Genomic DNA, 15,833 nt, shown 5'->3' on the forward strand with positions numbered 1-15,833 from the left:
GTACAGAACTAGAAATATAATGTTGTACTTGTGAAACAATAATTCAGTGTTACCTAGGTAAGAAATTTTAAAGTATACACTAATAAATTTAAAAAGTTAGTGATGTAAAAAAAGAAAGATGCTTTTGAGTTGTGGTGTTGGAGAAGACTCTTGGGCAGCAAGGAGATCAAATCAGCTAATTCTAAAGAAAATTAAGCTTGAATATTCATTGGAAAGACTGATGCTGAAATTCCAAGACTTCGGCCACCTGATGTGAAGAGCCAACTTATTAGAAAATGTCCTGATGCTGGGAAAGATTGAGGGCAGATGGAGAAAGGGGCAACAGAGGATGAGATGGTTGGATGGCATCACTGACTCAATGGACATGAATCTGAGCAAGGTCCAGGAGATGGTGAAGGTCAGGAAAGCCAGGCATGCTGCAGTCTATGGGGTCGCATAGAATCCCACATAACTTAATGACTCAGTTCAGTTCAGTCACTCAGTCATGTCCAACTCTTTGTGACCCTATGGACTGCAGCACTCCAGGCTTCCCTGTCCATCACCAACTCCCAGAGCTCACTCAAATTCATGTCCATTGCATCCATAATGCCATCCAACCAACCATCTCATCCTCTGCTGTCCCTTTCTCCTCCCGCCTTCAATCTTTCCCAGCATCAGGGTCTTTTCCAATGAGTTGGTTCTTTGCATCAGGTGGCCAAAGTATTGGAGTTTCAGCTTCAGTCCTTCCAATGAATATTCAGGACTGATTTCCTTTAGGATTGACTGGTTTGAACTCCTTGCAGTCCAAGGGACTCTCAAGAGTCTTCTCCAACATCACAGTTCAAAAGCATCAATTCTTCGGTGCTCAGCTTTCTTTATAGTCCAACTCTCACATCCATACATGACTACTGGAAAAACCATAGCTTTGACTAGATGAACCTTTGTCTCTGCTTTTTAATACGCTGTCTAGGTTGGTCACAGCTTTTCTTCCAAGGAGCAAGCGTCTTTTAATTCCATGGCTGCAGTCACCATCTGCAGTGATTTTGGAGCCCAAGAAAATAAAGTCTGTCACTGTTTCCATTGTTTTCCCATCTATTTGCCATGAAGTGATGGGACCAGATGCCATGATCTTTGTTTTCTGAATGTTGGGTTTTAAGCCAACTCTTTCACTCTCCTGATTCACTTTCATCAAGAGGCTCTTTAGCTACTGAACAACAACAAAAAAGAAAACTTTCTTCCTAAGAAATGAATGGAAAAAGAGCTAATGGGATAGGAGATCTAAAATTTACTGTGATTTCAACTTTTTTCTTAAAGAAAACTATGTATCTTTAAAACTCTTCCCCAAGTCAAAATGTCTGAAAGCATTTGGATTACAGTATCTTATAGAATTGTAATAAAATAATTGTATTAGAAAAAAGAAGACTAAGAACTTAGACAAGGTACTCTACTTAACCTATATATGTTTCTCTAGTTTAACTGATTTGCATAGCCTATTAAAAAAAAAAAAGAACACAGGAGGGGACTTCCCTGGTGGTCCAGTGAAGACTTCACCTTCCACTGCAAGAGGTGCAGGTTTGATGTCTGGTCAGGGGGCCAAGAGCCCACATGCCTTGTGGCCAAAAAACCAAAATATAGAACAGAAGCACTGTTGTAATGAATTCAATAAAGGCCTAAAAAAAATTAAAGCATGCTAATGTGCCAAATTCAGACTTAAACTGAAGAAAGTAGGGAAAAACCACTAGACCATTTAGGTATGACCTAAATCAAATCCCTTATGACTATACTGTGGAAGTGAGAAATAGATTTAAGGGACTAGATCTGATAGAGAGCCTGATGAACTTTGGATGGAGGTACGTGACATTGTACAGGAGACAGGGATCAGGACCATCCCCATCAAGAAAAGAAATGCAAAAAGGCAAAATGGTTGTCTGAGAAGGCCTTACAAATATCTGTGAAAAAAAGAGAAGTGAAAAGCAAAGGAGAAAAGGAAAGATATTCCCATTTGAATGCAGAGTTTCAAAGACTAGCCAGGAGAGATAAGAAAGCCTTCCTCAGTGATCAATGCAAAGAAATAGAGGAAAACAACAGAATGGGAAAGACTAGAGATCTCTTCAAGAAAATTAGAGATAACAAGGGAACATTTCAGGCAAAGATGGGATTGATAAAGGACAGAAATGGTATAGCGAAGAGTTGACTCATTGGAAAAGACCCTGATGCTGGGAGGGATTGGGGGCAGGAGGAGAAGGGGACGACAGAGGATGAGATGGCTGGATGGCATCACCGACTCAATGGGCATGAGTTTGAGTAAACTCTGGGATTTGGTGATGGACAGGGAAGCCTGGCATTCATGGGGTCACAAAGAGTCGGACACGACTGAGCAATTGAACTGAACTGAACTGGATGTGACATTTGTGAGCTTCCCTTGTGGCTCAGATGGTAAAGCATCTGCTTGCAATGGGAGAGACCCCGGTTCGATCTCTGGGTTGGGAAGAGCTCCTGGAGAAGGAAATGGCAACCCACTCCAGTACTCTTGCCTGGAGAATCCCATGGACGGAGGAGCCTGGTGGGCTACAGTCCATGGTGTTGCGAAGAGTCAGACACGACTGAGTGACTTCACTTTCACTTTAATGTGACATTTGTAGGAAAGAAAAAAAAAGAACACGGGAGAAGACATGGGTGAGGGAGGTGGTGTAGAGATGTACTCATTGGGAGGGATCCTGAGGCAGGCTCAGGGGCCCGGCAGGAGGCTCTGCTGGCCCCGGGGCCTGTGGGGAGGCACGCGGGGGCAGTGCCCTGCGGAGAATGCCCAGGTGGGAGGAGGGGAGAGCCAGAGGCGCTGGTCGTCAGGGAGGCCAGGCAGAGAGCATTCCAGTGGGAGAGAATGGTCAGTGTGTGTTCTGGGACCGCCCTTATCCTTCCCTCCAGCTCTTCCCCTTGGGGCCGGCTTTCTTCAACTGACCTCTTCCCCGTGGCCACTGACCCAGCCTGAGCCCCGGCTTCCACCTCCAGCTTCCCTCCACAGCTTTGCCTGCTTGGAGGGAAAAGCGGCCTGTGGGGAAACCTTTCCCTGTATAGCTAAGACCGAGCCAGCACTGGGAACTGATGGGCTGAAGGAGTGTGGTGTTAGTGAGATCCACAGTGTCGATATTGACCAAGATCTCTACTCTTCCCAGCTCTGGGGCACCAAGATGAATGAGACCCAGTCTTTGCCCTCAAGGCCTTCAGTGATCAGCACATGTCCATCTCAGGGTGGAAATGTTGTAGTGGGGTCATCAATAGAGGATCTGGAGAAAGAGGATTGATTGATTCCTTCCAGGAGCATGGCGGACACTGCCTCCAAGGAGGAACTTTTTGCATTGGGCCTGGGCGTGAGCACAGTTTTCTAGAGACAGGAGCAGCCCAAAGTTACATGACTAATAAATGACAGAACCAGGATTTGAATGCCCATTTCCTCTGTAGCGAGATGTTCATGGTTATTGCCCTGGGCAGTGTGAGGCTCTGACGTGTGTTTAAGAATAAATGTTCGCCACAGTAGTTTTTGAAAACTGTTTTTTTAAAAGCATGGGATCCAGGGTAGGGAGGGCATTCTCAACAAGAAAACCACAGGAAACAAGTCACCGTGGAAGTAACAGCCAGGAAGAACATGTGATTTGGTGGAGAATATAAAGGAGCAGATGGCTGGGTGTGACAGAAGAACCTGGACAGGAAGGTTGGAACCAAACCATGAAGGACCCCATGGCTGATGTGTTTTGAGTACCCTCTGGCAGCCTTGAGGAATAGCATTTTCTGTGATGGATCAATGTTCTGTATTTGTCCTGTCCAATATGGTAGCTACTAGTCACATGTGGCCACTGAGCACACGCAATGTGGCTTGTGAGGATAAGGAATTGCATTTTTATTTTATCTAATTTATGTTTCAGCTTAAAGAAACACATGTGGCTAGTGGGTCCTTGCATGAAACAAGGGAAGTCATTTGCTCCTCACAATAAGTTGGACAGAGATCACTTGTCCATTTTTAGTCAAGCTAAAGTTCTAGACCCTGATGCTGGGAAAGATTCAAGGTGGGAGGGGAAGGGGACAACAGAGGATGAGATGGTTGGATGGCATCACCGACTTAATGGACATGAGTTTGAGTAAACTCCAGGAGTTGGTGATGGACAGAGAGGCCTGGCATGCTGTAGTCCATGGGGTCACAAAGAGACAGACACGACTGAGTGACTGAACTGAACTGAACTGAAGGTTCTAGAAGATTATGTGACCTGCCCAAAGTTACATGACTATTAAATGACAGAACCAGGATTTGAATGCAGATTTCCTCTATAGAGAGATGTTAATAGTTATTGCCCTGGGAGGCGTGAGGCTCTGATGTGTAGTTAAGAATAAATGTTCACCACAGTAGTTTTTGAAAACTGGTCCCTGTGGATTATATAGGGGAGCTGTGTTTGTTATAACATCCAAGCTCCTGCCATAATGGAGTAACACAAATATCAAGGAGGCAATACAATCAGAGGGAAGGATGGTACTGTGGGATGAGGCTATTCTTGGGGTAATAGAAGGAGCACTGAGTTCTTCTTTTGATTCTGTCAAATGGAGAAATGCAGTTGTGAATCCTAGACCAGTTGCCTTCCACCTATGGAATGGAGCATCTTTATCAATGGAATAGGGAGGCTTGCCAAAATGATCCCATGGCCCTTTCCATCCCACTTTTGGAAACTCAGACTCAACAGGAGCCATGCTCTGGAATTGTTACCACCCAGACATCTGCTGATGGGGTTGATACTGTATGAAGGTGAGGGTATAGCTGCAGCCTCTTGACCAGAGGTCCTGGGTGTGAGATAGATTCAAGGTTCCAACTCCCATACAAATCAGCTTTGTTCTCACCAGGGATGAGGGACAAAGTCCTGGGACTCAAATGGAGCTGTCACTCTGGTTAGATTAAGAACCTGGGCAGGAGGGCAGCAGGCTTCTGAAAGCATAGGGCTGAGGAGGCCTCACTAAAGAACAATGGGAAAGTTCTGGAAATTTTGAAGCTACAAGAAAAAAGATATAGATTGCATTATTGTTTCTATTTATGATTTAAAAATTTTTTTTATCAAAGACTTTTTATTGGAGTATAATTGCTTTACAATGTGTTTGTTTCTGCTGTCCAATAAAGTGAATCAACTATATTTAGACTTGTATCCCTTTCCTCTTGACTTCCTTCCTACCCCTGCCCCCGCATCCCATCCTTCTAGGACATTACAAAAGGATTGTTTTTTAAGCACTCAAATTCCTGAACTCAGAATAAGAAACATCTAACTCTAGAGCTTTTAAGATGATCATTTGGTATTTTGGAGAAGTTTGCTTGAAAACAAAAAAAAGATTTGCAGGAAAAAATATTGTCTTTTGTCATTCTTATCTTCATTATTAATGAAAATTCATATTTCTGTTCTTTCATTCCCTGTAGGTCTTGGCATTCTTGCAGATATTCACAGCCATGGAGGGACGTGGTGGAGAGCCCAGCACCAGCCTGGATTTGCTCAGCCTGAGGTCTTATCAGTACAAGCACAGGATTCCTTTTCTGGGCTTTGAGTCCCCAAAGAACTAGAAATTTTCTGTCCCACTTCATCTTACCTGGCTGCGTTTTCCCCTGTTACCTTTCTGGCCTTGTACAGAGCAGGTCATCCCTCATAATTCAGCTACTTCTATATCAGAAGTTTGGAGAAATGGGAAATTTAAAGGTCTTCAAGGCAGATAGGTAAATTCCTTAAAGGAGACTGGAGAGGTAGGGCTGGCGCTTAGCATGGCCTGCCTTCTGTTCCCAACTGTGTACTGCACTCAGGGTTGTCATAAAAAATGTGGGACACTCAGTCAAATTTGAATTTCAGATCAATAACGAATAATTTATTAAACATAAGCATGTCCTAAATATTGCATTCATTGTTGATTTGAAAATTCAAATTTAAGTGAGCATACTCCATTTTTGTTAAGTCTGGCAAACTCTGATTCTCTTGGCCTACCTTTTAGCCTCTGGCAATCCTCCCCTAAGCTGCAAGCTTGCATCTTGCTGGGACTTCTCTATTGTTACTGTACAGAACTGCTGGTCACTGTCAAGGTGCACCCTGGGAAGAGGGAGGAAGTTAACTCCCATGGGACAACCATGACCAGTGGGATGGGAGCTGATGTAAAATGTTCCTCTCTTTCCATCCCTCTAGGGCATGGAATTATAAATGCATTCTGTTTGGCTCTTCAGAGGATACCAGTGAGACTGAGCCTCAGTTTCCTAGAGTGGTGACTAGCTCAACAACCCACCCTTGTGTTAGACTCCCTCCCTCCCTTCCTCCCATTGCCCCACTCCTATTTCCTGGGATCACTTCAAAAACTAAGCTTCCTGAAGATAAATAGTATATATTAATGTATATATGTGGAATCTAGAAAACTGGTACAGATGAACCTATTTGCAAAGCAGAAATAGAGACATAGACGTAGTGAACAAATATATGGACACCAAGGCAAGGGTGGGGGAAGAGGGCTGTGAATTAGGAAGTAGGGACTGACACATACACTACTGTGCATGAGATAGATAACTAATGATAACCTCCTGTATAGAACAGGGACCCCTACTCAATGCTCTATAGTGACAAAGAAGGGATATATGTATACATTTAGTGGATTCACTTTGTTGTACACCAGGAACTAGCACAACATTGTAAAGCGGCTATACTCCCATAGAAACAAACAAAGAAAAAAAGAATTTAGCAACATTAGCTGATTCAGAAATGAAGTAAAACAAAAAACTAAGTCGCCTGCACTCAAGCCCTGGGCTCAGGCTCCCCTCTCCGATGGGGAAGTTCAGGTTAAGAGAGGTTTACTGGTGCTTCTTCTGGAAGGAGAAACTCGATCTCAGAGCTGTAGAGCCTTTTAGCAAATTTGGACTGGAAGACTCCTGAGAGATCATATAGCACACCCATTCATTTTAGAGATCTGGAAACAGGCCAGGGACTTACCCAAGATCATTCCCCATCCCCACCAGCCCAGGGATAATCTGGAATTTCTGTTCTTCATGAGGTGAACTAATCTATATAAAAGCATAGTGCTTAGCGCCTAGCAGGTGCATGGAAAATGTGAAAATGGAATGATATGGGGAGGCAAGTGGCTAAAGACCTGCTGTAAGAGGGGACAAAATGTTTCCATATGTCTCGGTGGCAAGCCTCTGTTTATAGGATCCTGGCTCTCTCCACCTGTTGCTGCTCCTCTGGGCTCTGATTTGCACAGATGATGTGAAGGGAACTCTATATGGTTAAAGATATCCCAAGAAAGGCAGCCGGTAGGAAGAGGGACTCAGTGACGAATCTTACTGGAAACCCTAGCTCCTGCATTTCTGCACCAGAGCCTGAGAATTTGGGCAACCAGTGCTCTCTAGGAATCGGTTAGAGCCTTTATGAATCAACCCAACTTAAATATTTTAGCTCAATTCCACTAATTTTTGTGCCAGGGACTGCCTAGGTCTGCAGTTGTTGTCGTTCAGTTGCTCAGTCATGTCTGACTCTTTGTGACCCCATGGACCACAGCACGCCAGGCCTCCCCGTCCATCACCAACTCCTGGAGCTTGCTCAAGCTCATGTCCATTGAGTCGGTGATGCCATGCAACCATCTCATCCTCTGTTGTCCCCTTTCCTGCCCTAAATCTTTCTCAGCATCAGGATCTTTTCCATTGAGTCAGCTCTTTGCATCAGGTGGCCAAAGTACTGAAGCTTCAGCTTCAGCGTCAGTCCTTCCAATAAATATTCAGGGTTGATTTCCTTTAGGATGGACTGGTTTGATCTCCTGTACTCCAAGGGACTCTCAAGAGTCTTCTCCAACACCACAGTTTGAAAGCATCAGTTCTTCAGCACTCAGTCTTCTTTATGGTCCAACTCTCACATCCATACATGACTACCGGAAAAACCAAAGCTTTGACTGTACAGACCTTTGTTGGCAAAGTAATGTCTCTGCTTTTTAATACACTGTCTATGTCACAGATTTTCTTCCAAGGAGCAAACACCTTTTAGTTTTAATGACAGAAAGCCTAGGTCTGAAGAGTCACTAATATGACCGGTTTCTGCTCCAGGGGACTCATTGTCCCATGGACCATAAAATCAGGCCTCCTGAGAAAGAAAAAAAAAAAAAAAAAAAATAGAGTCACTCAGTCATATCTGACTCTTTGAAAATCCATGGACTCTAGCCTGCCAGTCTCCTGTGTCAATAGGATTCTCCAGAAAGAATACTAGAATGGGTAGCCATTTCCTTCTCCAGGGGATCTTCCTGACCCAGGGATTGAACCTGCGTCTCCTGCATTGTAAATAGATTCTTTACCATCTGAGCCACCAGGGAAGCCCCTGAGAAAGGAGGTCTGGACCAAATTTATCAAACCAAACTCTAGAGATGGATACCCCCTAACCTGTAATAAGCACCTGCACCAGGGAGAAATGAAGAAATGAATGACAATATATATATTATGTATATTTAAAGTTCTCCTCTGGCATGAAGGAGATGCTCCCTGAAGCACTTGGAATCCTGGAATTAGAGCAAAAGGGCTCTGTTAGAAAAGAAGAGGGAAAGGAATGGTTGTTGGTAGGTAGTCAGGGTTTGTGGGGGGAGGCAGAAAAAAGAAGAGGGAAAGGAATGGTTGTTGGTAGGTAGTCAGGGTTTGTGGGGGGAGGCAGAAAAAAGCTGGTAGCAGAAGGGATGGTTAAAAAGGAAATAAAAGCAAAAATAAACAAATGGGACCTAATTAAACTTAAAAGCTTTTGCACAACAAAGTAAACTATAAGCAAGGTGAAAAGACAGCCTTCAGAATGGGAGAAAATAATAGCAAATGAAGAAACAGACAAAGGATTAATCTCAAAAATTTACAAGCAACTCCTGCAGCTCAATTCCAGAAAAATAAATGACCCAATCAAAAAATGTGTCAAAGATCTAAACAGACATTTCTCCAAAGAAGACATACGGATGGCTAACAAACACATGAAAAGATGCTCAACATCACTCATTATCAGAGAAATGCAAATCAAAACCTCAATGAGGTATCATTACATGCCAGTCAGAATGGCTGCTATTCAAAATCTACAAGCAATAAATGCTGGAGAGGGTGTGGAGAAAAGGGAACCCTCTTACACTGTTGGTGGGAATGCAAACTAGTACAGCCACTATGGAGAACAGTGTGGAGATTCCTTAAAAATCTGGAAATAGAACTGCCATATGACCCAGCAATCCCACTCCTGGGCATTCACACTGAGGAAACCAGATCTGAAAGAGACATGTGTACCCCAATGTTCATCGTGGCACTGTTTACAATAGCCAGGACATGGAAGCAACCTAGATGCCCATCAGCAGATGAATGGATAAGGAAGCTGTGGTACATATACACAATGGACTCAGCCATTAAAAAGAATACATTTGAATCAGTTCTAATGAGATGGATAAAACTGGAGTCCATTATTCAGAGTGAAGTAAGCCAGAAAGATAAACACCAATACTGTATACTAACACATATATATGGAGTTTAGAAAGATGGTAATGATAACCCTATATGCAAGACAGAAAAAGAGACACAGATGTATAGAACAGAATTTTGGACTCTGTGGGAGAAGGCGAGGGTGGGATGATCTGAGAGAACAGCATCGAAACATGTATATTATCTAGGGTGAAACAGATCAGCAGTCCAGGTTGGATGCATGAGACAAGTGCTCAGGGCTGGTGCACTGGGAAGACCCAGAGGGATGGGATGGAGAGGGAGGCGGGAGTGGGGTTCAGGATGGGGAACACATGTAAATCCATGGCTGATTCATGTCAATGTATGGCAAAAACCACTACAATATTGTAAAGTAATTAGCCTCTAACTAATGAAAATAAATGGAAAAAAATAAAAAAATAAAAAGAGTTCAGCAAAGGGAGTGCACAGTGTGGACAGCGTTGAGGGAAGCCAAGCAGTGGTGTGGGACACACAGTGACCGGCATTGTGGGAGGCTGCGCCCATCCCTGAGTGTAATGATGCCGAGTAGCTGCATGCTTTTTGCTAGAAGAATTCAGCCAATATTAAGCTCCAGACCTGCAAGGAGAGAGTCGAGGGGTGAATAGCCCAGCCTTGCTTTCCTTCCACCTCCCACTTCCTACAGATGACTTCCGTTGGTAGAAGCCAACCAGAGACCAGAGCACAGGGAGGCTTGATTGGTCCAGTCTATAAAGGTCAGCCTCGCTGGGCACCGAGCGGAGTAGAGAGTGGAACTGGAGAGGCAAATGGAGACCATTCAGTGGAAGACAAGCGTCCGTCCCAGTACCTTTATTTAAAACGCACAACTATAGTAACACATACCACCCGTATGGACAAATTCAGGAACACACCTGACTCTCGATAAGCAAGGAGTCAGTGAGAACAGAGCGCATTAGGGCGTGAGAGCTCGGCCCTGTGGCTGTGAGCGGTTAGGTACTGTGGGCTTGTCTGGTTTATGTCCTGGTGGGAGTAGAGGGTACTGGCTGAGTCTGTGAGTCTGCTGGGCTTCCCTGGTGGCTTAGACGGTAAAGCGTCTACCTGCAATGCAGGAGCCCCAAGTTTGATCCCCGGGTCACAAAGATATCCGGGAGAAGGAACTGGCAATCCACTCCAATATTCTTGCCTGGGGAAGATCCCCTAGAGAAAGAAAAAGCAATCCACTCCAGTATTTTGGCCTGGGAAATTCCACGGACAGAGGAGACTGGCATGACTACAGTCCACGGGGTTGCAAAGAGTCAGATACGACTGAGCAATTAACACGCACATGAGTCTATTAAAGGAGATGGGTTAAAAGAAATTTCCTATTTTACCACCCTTCTTTCTTGGGGTAGATGAAAAGCAGAGGGGATTCTGTTAAGTTCAGTTTAATATTGTTTATAGTATTGTTTATTATTCCACTGTACCTACTATTGAGAGATAGATACTTTAGGGACAAAGAGAGGAAGGATAAGATATGGATTCTAGTGTCCTGGAATTTACGTTCTAGGTGGGGAGATAAATTGCAAAGACGGAGAGCGGACTGAAATACTGAAGTGTGGGATCCAGATGAATCACCAGGAATTTGACTAAAGCACACCATATCCAAGCCTGTGGTTTCAGCATGGTCCTTAAAGGCTTCCCACCTGGGTGGGACGAGTTAAAGCCCTTACGCATGAGTTGGAGAGCAGGGTGTGTCTAATCAAAATTGGGCCATGGGACTAAAGAGAATGTCTCATACTTGGACGTTCAGATTCTTCTCTTTTGGGTGGACGCCCCTTGGATCTCCTTGTCTTAACCATGTCTGTCGAAGGCTCATGTGGGTTTCCCAGGGCCCAGACTAATGAGGGGACCTGGGCTAGAACAGGCATTTGGAAAACCTTTGCTCTTTGAAGACACTGCATGTGTGAAGGACAGGGGAGGAAAGCCATTTGCAAGACTCGTGAGTGGTGCTCACTCCAGGGGTGGTGGGCTTGGATAAGGGGCCCTGCATCCTCACCAGCTCTATTTTCTAAAGGGAAGGTGAAGTATTTATCCTCCCTCACAAGATAGAGCAGGATTTCACAAAGTGTATTTTATGAAACATAAAGGTCCAGGAAATGATAAAAATAATTTTCATGAAAGAAGAGGGTTCCTCTGCTGAGTGAGTTTAGGAAACACTAGATCAAACAAAGTTACATGGGGTTTCCTCTGCAAGATCTCTCAAAATCTTGAATGTGAAGCTGTGTGTTATGAAATTCCTTCCAAGGGCCAGTAATGGCATATAGGGATTGCCAAACTTTTTTGATCAAAGAACTCCTTTTTTAGGAACACTCAGGAATATCTCTTAGAACACTCGCATTCTAAGGAACAGTTTCAGAAATGCTTAATATGTGGGGAATTTCTTGTTAAATAGGGACCCCACAACAGAGAGAACTATGTTTAACACCACAAGATTTCTGCTAATGTCATACACAGCATTTCCCAATACCCGTGGGAAGTTGGGGGGATTCCCTCAGCTTTCCTGAGACTGCCCATTTTCTCCATTGGGTTGAAGAGAGGACAACATCTAGGGAGGGCTTTAGGTGATGCAGCAGAGAGCAAAGAGCACTCCTGCTGATGGACAGAACTGGAGAAGCCTGAGGTAGGGAGTTTGGGGACCTCTTCACAAAGGGCTAAAAGAACAAAAGGAGGAGAAATGGGGGGGCTTCCAAGATGGTGGGACTTGGGGGATCCTGAATTGATGCTCTCCTTCCTTAAAGAGGCTTTCACTTCTTAGTCCCAAGTCAGCAGTGCATATTTTATAAATTTTCTACACCCTTTCTCCCCAGGGAACAGGAAGAGGCTGAACAGGCAAGAATCTGTTGCATCTAGAATCTATATTTTGACCAGGATTTTTAGTTCACGGAATTGTCTGGCAACTATAGGTCCATGAGGAAGGAAACTCCCCAGCATGCCTGAGATGCTGAAGCATTTTTCTCAGAGTCTCGGTACAATCATCGTGGGAAATGGATAAGAGCAACTGGCTTTGGCTTAAAAACAGGAAGATTCAGAGATTACAGAAACCCCCAAGTCTGAGTCTCTGGGTTAAATATATTGATATGGCGATGATAAAATTGCCTCCTTTCCTAGGTCAGAAATGGTTGAATATTGGTTATTTTATATGGGTCAGCTGATAGCTGGCAAATATTTATGGGAGAGTCAGAGGGAGAAGAGAGTGTGTGGTGTGTGTGTGTGTGTCTCTCTGTGTGTAAAGGGAACATTGCTGCGAAGCTAGTCTTATATGGAATAGAAATAGTTTCTCTGCTGATAAAAAGGTGGGAGAGAAAAGCTCTCGGGCTTATTTCCAATGGGTGAACAAGATTAGACGTTCACAACAGGTCTAGACTCAAGGAGATAAAGGTGGAGGTTGTAGGTATTGGCTCTTAGGATTAGGTGCAGAAAGACACTGGGAATACCTCTGGTCTTTGGGAGCAAGGCATGGAGACCTGGGTCTGACAAGTCACAAGCAGTTAGTGACTTAGATATGAGAAAGAGAGAAAACAAAAGAGTCACTCTCATTAGGAGAAATTGAACCCAGCTTTTTGGGTGGTGGCTTATTCCTTACTTTTGGCCTATCCCGTCATTTGTATTCCCAGTACATCTGAAAATCAGAGTGGTGTGATGAAAGGTAGAGGTGTAGAGAGATATATAGTTAATATAGGGTAATGTGGTCTGTTTCATCCCTAAACCTCAGCTAGTCCTCCTGGTAGATGAACACAGCTGTTACAATGGTGAAAGTGAAAATGTTAGTTGCTAAGGCATGTCCAACTCTTTGCAACCCCATGGACTGTAGCCTGCCAGACTCCTCTCAACATGGAATCCTACAGGCAAGAATACTGGAGTGGGTAGCCATTCTCTTTGCCAGGGGATCTTCCCAACTCAGGAATTGAACCTGGGTCTCCTGCATTGCAGGCAGATTCTTTACTGTCTGAGCCTGTATTCTAATTTCTGTAATACTTTACAAAATTTACAAAACAGCCTACAAATATGATTTCATTTATTTTGATTTTCAAATAACCTTTGAAAAAAGGTATTGCAATTCCCATTTTCCAGATAGGAGATTTTGGCTCAGAGAGCAAATCCCCCAAGAACGGTAATTGACAGAATCATACTCAAACCTGCATCTTTGGACTCCAGATGGAATATTGGTTTGGTCTGAGCTCATGGAGGGTGACCAAGGCCATCATGTAACCAAGAAGTCCTAAAACAGAAGCAATTGTTCAGTTACCAGGCATACAGTAGGTGGTGTGAGTAAAGCTGGTTGGTTACAGGGCTTCGTTAGTGGGTGATGGGGTCTATGGCTTAGGACTGTTGAGTCCACATCCTGGTATAGGGGGCATTCACTACTCAGCTCCAGGTGGTTATTGCCAGGAAGATGTACCAGCATGATTTTTTTGAGAGAAGTTGGAAATTCAATGAAGCAAGTGTCTATTGAGTGCCTACTATGCTCCAGGCACCAGGGATAAAGCAGTGAATAAAATGAATTTCAAAAATCTCTAAGATTTTTACATGAATTGGTCCAATTTTTTACAAGTTGGGGACTAATAGAAAATTTAGAAAACATTATTCAGGCCAAACCAAACACATTTGTGGGCTACATTTGGCCTCTTGGTTGCCAGTTTGTGACTTCAGTTCAAAAACTTTGATGAACCAAGTGTTCTCCAAAGAGCAGGCTGTGCAGAAAGGCCCACTGGGGCCAGGGAGGAAATTGTCAGCACTTTTATTCATGCTGGTCTTTTTTATCTTGTCCTTTAACAGTTCTCATTTTTGTGAAAACTGTATTATTTATATAACTAATTTGTGTATCACACATGTGTGTCCTTATAAATATTTCAATAGATTTTATTTATTTTTTAAAAGGAATAATTGTATTTATTTATTTGGCTGTGCTGGGTCTCCATTGCTGCTTGGGCTTTTCTCTAGCTGGGAGAGTGGGAGCTACTCTCTAACTGTGGTTCCCGGGCTTCTCAATTCAGAGGCTTCTCTTGTTGCAGAGCACAGGCTCTAGAAAATTCAAGCTTCAGCAGCTGCAGCTCGTGGGCTCATCACTTGCGGTTCCTGGGCTCTAGAGCACAGGCTTAGTAGCTGTGGTGTACTGGCTTAGTGGCTCCATGGCATGCGGGATCTTCCTGGACCAGGGATTGAACCCATGTCTCCTACACTGGCGGGTGGATTCTTTATCATTGTCACCAGGGAAGCCCCAGTAGATATAGTTTCTATTTAAATAGCAATATATATGACTTAAATATCTATTGATATATTAAATGGGTACTTGAGTATACATAAATATGTATCTATTAAACATTTCAATGTATAATATAATGTAGCGGATAGTGCTAGTCACTTAGTTGTGTCTGACTCTTTGCAATCCCATGGACTGTAGTCCTCCAGGCTGCTCTGTCCATGGAATTCTCCAGGCAAGAATACTGGAGTGGGTATCCATTCCCTTCTCTGGGGGATCTTCCCAACCTGGGGATTGAACCTGAATCTCCTGCATTGCAGGCAGATTCTTTACCATCTGAGTCACCAGGGAAGCCCAATATATGTTACAGATATTATAATATTTCACTAGATATACTATGGGCACATGATTAAAGGACTTTATTGATAGGGATGTGGATCAAGAAAGGTTCAAGACTGCCGGAGACAGTCTTGGCAAAGCATATTTGTTTACTCTCTGCCTGAAATAATGCTAACATTGTAGACTACAGTTTAGGGTCCAGAAGGCTTCAGGGAATGTGGGAGTGGGGAGAATATCTATAGCAAGATTGATTGCAAACCATCACAAACCAACACAAACCATCAACACAACCATCCCTCAACAAAAGCCATCCCTCTCTTCCTTCTGCCAGAGTGGCTGTCCTGGGTGTGAAGACTGCAGGCCCTGCCGAGTGATGGAAGAGACAACTAGATGATGGGGCCAGTTCAGGGGAGACCAACATTTCAACTGCTGCCACCAAGGTTATGGGGCTCTTATGGTCATGATTGTTTTTACTTCTTAGAAGATGAGACATGCTTGTGAGACTATTGCTGTGCTGGAGAAATGAGAATGGAGGGGCCGTATGTTGTGTGTGGGTGTTGCTCAGTCACGTCTGACTCTTTGCAACCCCATGGACTGTAGCTCGCCAGGCTCCTCTGTCTGTGGAATTTCCCAGGCAAGAATTCTGAATTGGATTGCCATTTCCTTCTCCAGGGGATCTTCCCAACCCGGGGATCAAACCTGTGTCTCCTGAATTGCAGGTAGATGCTTTGCCCTCTGAGCCACCAGGGAAGCCCCTTTGTTACTCACCCTTTAATGTCAGGAAGATTATTATAGGAAGGCAGATGATGAGACAGTTGTCAACTT

General features: G+C 43.9%; 1 long non-coding RNA gene across 1 annotated transcript in view; it reads left to right on the top strand.

Annotated features, from left to right (window-relative positions):
• The window catches only part of LOC139032185 (uncharacterized), a 230,336-nt gene that overhangs the window by 116,601 nt on the left and 97,902 nt on the right, over nucleotides 1–15,833 (top strand). Inside the window, exon 5 of the long non-coding RNA XR_011484701.1 lies at nucleotides 5,426–12,089. This is a non-coding gene — a long non-coding RNA (uncharacterized lncRNA). The remainder of the gene's footprint in view (nucleotides 1–5,425; nucleotides 12,090–15,833) is intronic.

Source organism: Odocoileus virginianus, chromosome 30 (genome assembly GCF_023699985.2).
Source record: "Odocoileus virginianus isolate 20LAN1187 ecotype Illinois chromosome 30, Ovbor_1.2, whole genome shotgun sequence".
Lineage (NCBI taxonomy): Eukaryota > Metazoa > Chordata > Mammalia > Artiodactyla > Cervidae > Odocoileus > Odocoileus virginianus.